Source organism: Lonchura striata, chromosome 31, assembly GCF_050655825.1.
Source record: "Lonchura striata isolate lonStrDom1 chromosome 31, ASM5065582v1, whole genome shotgun sequence".
Classification (NCBI taxonomy): Eukaryota; Metazoa; Chordata; class Aves; order Passeriformes; family Estrildidae; genus Lonchura; species Lonchura striata.
In genome coordinates, this window is record NC_140733.1 from 2,877,630 (window position 1) to 2,882,560 (window position 4,931).

Sequence of the window (4,931 nt, forward strand, 5' to 3'; positions counted from 1 at the left end):
CTGCGGAGGGCTCTGCTCCCTGTGCGGACCAGGGCTGGCGTGGGCAGAGCACACAGAGCTTTCAGGGCACCTGGGGGATTCGTGGCCAGCAGCTTTGGGCTGATCCAGCTGGTCCCTGCTCCCTGCTGGCCATGGCCAGAGCCGGCTGGGATGGCCCTGGCACAGAGTCCCCTCGGGTCCCCTCAGATGTGGGAACTGACCATGGCTCTGTTCCTCTCTCTTTCAGCCCTTGAAGGAATGGAAAATGACATCAGTGACGCCGTCGCAAGCCTGGCAGTTCAAACATCGTACATTCTCCAGGAAGCAGAGAGAGCTCCATATTCCACCTTTGACAACCTGCGTGATCGGCTCTGCGAGGCATGGAGGAGACGGCCTCGTCTGTCGGGGCTCGGCTGGCTGCGCTGCTGGAGCTCTGCAGAGAGCTGATCCCAGAGGCTCTGTCTGCAGGGCCACCCGAGCCAGCAGGACTGTTTAGTTTCTTTAAGATTGTTCTTTTCTTTCTTTTGTTTTTCTTTAGCGTAGAAATATAGGATGTGTTGCTATAGACAGACTCCCAGGTTCTTTCTTTTGCTGCCCAGGCTCTGCAGGGCCTAGGGGAAGAGGGAGAAAATGGTTCCTGGGCTCAGCAAGCTGCCCAGGCATGCAGGGTTGCAGGGAAAATGGCCAGAAGCCCCTTGGCCTTTGGTGGTTCTGCTGAAGCCTCTGTGCTGCCCACAGAGCAGACGGGCAGGGGCTGGAGCTGTGGGGATCTCTGTGAGAGCGGTGCCTGGAGATGGCCACAAGCCCTGTCCCAGGCAGGAAGCGCCATCCGTGTCCTCCTGCCCGTGTGTTCCTGGCTGGATTGCTGAGGGCTCCCAGGTGCCTCTTGGTGGGGCTCCTCTGGAGCTCCTGTGGGGCTGCGGCGCTGCTGCCGGGCAGGCTGGCCGGGCTGGGGAGACCCTGAGGGGACGGGGCCATGAAGGGATGAGGGGCTGTGGGAGCCCTGACAGGACGAGGCAGTGGGAAGGCACAGGGGGGACGTGTGAGGGAGAGGGTAACGTTGGCTCGGGGAGGAAAGTGGGTTGGAGCCAAAGAGACCACTCACCCCGATGTTTATGTGGCAAACAGAGCACATTTATTCTCAAGCCCTTCCTTCTAAAGGGCCTTTGAAAACCCAGTCTGGATTTCACTGCTCTGATCTCTGTGCCCCTTCAGATTCTGGCCTGGGCAATGCCTGCAGCCTTGGGAGAGATGTGATGGGCCAGGCCCCTGTCAGTCAAAGCAGGGCTGGTACATTCACCCCGTACAAGCCAGCCTGCACGGTGACACACGGCACCAGAGTGCGAGGCACAGCTCCGGGAGCTCCCTGTGAACCTCAGCTCTGGGACCACTGTCTGCCCCAAGCTTCAGGGGCTGCAGTGGGAGCCCGGCTGGGCTCTGCCCTGGGGCCATCCTGCAGGGACAGCTGCAAACAGGGAGCATTCCCTGCCACAAAGAGCCAAGGCAGGGCTGCAGGGCAGCTGCTCCAGCCCCAACTGCACTGCTGAGTGCTGTGCTCTGGGGCTGGGGCTCCCTGCACAGGGGACTGCACTGGTGTGCCAGAGGGGACAGAGAAGCTGCAGCTTCAGCCTAACTGAGGTGGGTGCGTGGGCTGGAAAGAGTGGGGAGGCTCCAGGGGATTCACAGAGCTCATCCTGCTGCAAGGATGAGGAAAAGGGAGCGGGAACTCAGCAGTGAGGAGAGCTGGGGGCTGGAGAGCAGCTCTGAATGACACTAAAATCCCACCAGACCTCTTGAGACATTGCTGCTCCTCAGCCAGCGACAGGATGAGTCCCTTAGCCTGGGGCTTGGCCTTCCTCATGGCGAGGGGCACCAAGGAAGGGAACAGTGTGATGGAGACTGGAATAGGCTGGGAACTCACTGGGGGAAAAGAGGAAGCAGTTGGGATGTAAAAGGCAGGGAGAAGAGAGAACAGTTCAGAGAAGGGCTGAGCTACTGCTTGAGCAAGCTGCAAAAAGTCTTTTGGGGTCATCCCAGATTGATTTCATTTCAGAAGTTATTGAACAAGTTTATTTTTTGGGTGGCTGCATGTTTTCTTGAGCTGTATTGCTAAAATGCTCAAGCCAGTCTGTGCTGCAGGTCACCCCATTTCTCCTTTGGCTGATTGCAGCCCCGTGCTGAGCTCCAGCAGGGCCCTGGCAGAGCCCAGAGCAGCCTCAGCACCCGCAGAGCCCAGCTGCAAGGAGAGAAACCAGAAAGCCCCGTCAGCTGAAGGCTCCTGTCCCCTTGTCCCAGCCACCCGCGGTGCCCAGGCCATGCTGGCCGTGCCAGAGCTGTGCCCAGAGCTGCCCATCACTGCTGCCTTTGGGAGCAGAGCAGGAGGGCAGGACATGTGCCCAGCCTGCAGCCGGCCACGGCACCTCCAGCCCTCAGCAGCTGCCCAGAGCAGGACGCTCCTGTGCTCGCTGCCATCTCCCCAGAGCTCTGATCCCACCATCCCCAGCAGACAGGACCCACCTCACGCCATCCCCCGCTGGAAGAAAAGCTGCTCCCAAACGATGCCCTCAGCCTTCTCCAAGGGCACGGCCCATCCACGCTGCAGCTGCTCCCAAGCACGTCCTGATCCAGACTGGACTCCACCTGAAACGCTTCCTCTAGAAAGACAAACATCAAATTATGGAAAATAGGTTACAGACAAAAAGGGGAACAAGAAAAAAGGTCAAAAATCTTATCTCTGTCAGGGCCCTAAGGAAGGCCCAACCCCTGCGTGCCAGGGAAAAACCCACCATGGGGGAGGGAATCCCAGGCTTTCTCCCTTCCCCTGCACTGCCCCCATGGTGATCCCAAAGCAAACAAGGGCAGTGGAGCAGCCCAAGTCCTTCCTTGCCTGCAAAGCAAAGCAGCCCCTGCACAGGGTCTGGAGTCCCACCTCTGCTCCCACCATGGGGGTTTGTTTGTGTCAGGCTGGCTGCCCCAGCCCAGCCCCAGCCCGAGGCACGGTGGGTGCTGGGGGCTTTTGGCAGGGCCAGGAGCCCACTCCCATTTCATATCCACCCCAGCCCATGTCCCCAGCCCTTCCAAAAGCAGCCTGGCAGCCGACTGAAGGATCAGCTGCATCCGCCCCAGCAAAGGGGGAACCTTTGCTTCCCAGCCAGGCTGTGCAATGCCCAAATCTGGGAGCATCCCCCAGTGTGTGGACTCATCTACAAACTCCCTGTGGAGCCTGGCTTTGGAGGAGGTGTCAGAATCAAAGTCCACCATCTTCAGCCTGCCGGTGGTCAGGTGGAGCAAGAGGTTGTCATCCTTGATGTCCTCACTGTCCCCAGCAGCAGCAGCCCCACCTGGGACAGCTTCTCCAAGGGCTCCTTCTTCCCTGGGCCAGACCAGGCTGTCAGGGCTCTGCCCAGGGCCCCAGCCATCCATGAACCATGGCAGGCAAAACCAGGGGGATGTTGGCCACCAGTGCTTGCCACACCAGGTCTCCAGCTCAGCTCCAGCCCATGAGCTGTGTTCCCTCCTGCTGACCCCTGCTCAGAGCTACAGGCAGGACAAAACCTGTCTGGTTGGCTTTGCTACTGAGTGCCAAGAGATGTGTGGAGCTGTTACCTGCCAGGCCCCTGGATCCAACTGTGCATGTGGATCTCTCCCATCTTCTAGGGCAGAGGAACATGGATCATGGAAAATCTCTTCTAAGGATGGCCTGTCCAAGGGCTGCATGGACAAACACCTATTAATGACATCCTGGCACTCTGGGGAGAGAAACCAGAAATCACCAGTCATTTGGAGAAGTTGCCCCCTTTTCCCATACCCAGGCCATGCTGGGTGTGCTTAGAGGTGGGCCTAAACTTCCCCATGGATTTTCTGTTTGGAGGAGAGCAGGAGAACAGGACATGTGCCACCTCCTCAGCAGCTGCCAGAGCAGAATGCCCATGAGCTGCTGCTGTCTCCCAGCACTGGTATTGCTCCCAAGGCCAGAGATGAGGATCCACCTTGAGAGAGCCATCGTGGGAACAAGATCTGCCCCCAGATATCTCCTGGCTCCTCCTGAACGGGTGCTTCCCCATGACCAGGTGGTGCAGCAGAAGGTCCAGGGATCAGATCGTCGCTGCCTCACCGTGGTAGCATTGCTGGTGGATCCACTCTGGTGGGCTGTAGGACAGGGTTCCTGTGGAACACAGACACAGTTCATCAGGGGGATGCTGCAGCCTCCAGCACCTGGCAGAGCAGCCTCCGCACCTCCTCCTCCGGCAGGAACCCCCGCTCCGCCAGGAAACCCGACAGGTCCTGGCACCGCTCCGGATGCTCCAGCACCAGCACAAAGCTGTCGGGGAGCTGAAGCCACTCCAGGAGCTGAATGACACCAGCACAGCCAGAGGAGACCTTGTCCAGCAGCGCGATCTCCAGGGCTGCGCTGGTGCCGTGGGGCTGCGGGAGGAGCACGATGCCGTCAGTGGGGCTGATGCCGTGCCGGGGGTCGGGAACCCCTCGGCCAGCCCGGGATGCTCTGCGCCCTGCGCTGGCCCCACGCCCGCTCTCCCTCCAGGCGTCCTGGCAGCTCCCACCCTGCCGGGCCCCGGCTCAGCCCCGCCCAGCACGGCCCGGCTTCTGCCGCTGGCCCCGCTCATCACCAGCTCGCCCCGGTGCCGGACGCGGTTCCCTGGCACCCTTTTGATGGCCACCTGCGAGCCGAGGGCAGGCAGCGGGCTGAGCTCGCCGCCTGCCCCGCACAGCCCCATCCTTCCCCTCCTTCTCCTTCTCTCCTCCTCCTCCTCCTTCCCCTCCTCCGTGCCCGCCGCCGGCCCCGCCGCTCCCCGGGCGCCGTCCGAGAGCCGCGTGGCCGCGCAGCCGCCGCCGCAGCCGCCGCTGCCCAGCAGCGAACCCGCCGGGGCCGCTCCTGCCGGGCCTCCTGCGCCTTCCCTGCGGGCGGGACGCGGCTGTCAGCGCTCGGCCCG

General features: G+C 61.3%; 1 long non-coding RNA gene across 1 annotated transcript; it reads right to left on the reverse strand.

Moving 5' to 3' along the window:
* Nucleotides 1-423: 423 nt before the first annotated feature.
* LOC146764741 (uncharacterized) lies at nucleotides 424-4,146 on the reverse strand. Its single transcript, XR_014950525.1, has 4 exons — nucleotides 3,969-4,146; nucleotides 3,586-3,728; nucleotides 2,497-2,633; nucleotides 424-590 (listed from the first exon to the last, which is right to left on the reverse strand). It is a non-coding gene; the product is annotated as an uncharacterized LOC146764741 (long non-coding RNA).
* Between the last annotated feature and the right edge of the window lie 785 nt (nucleotides 4,147-4,931).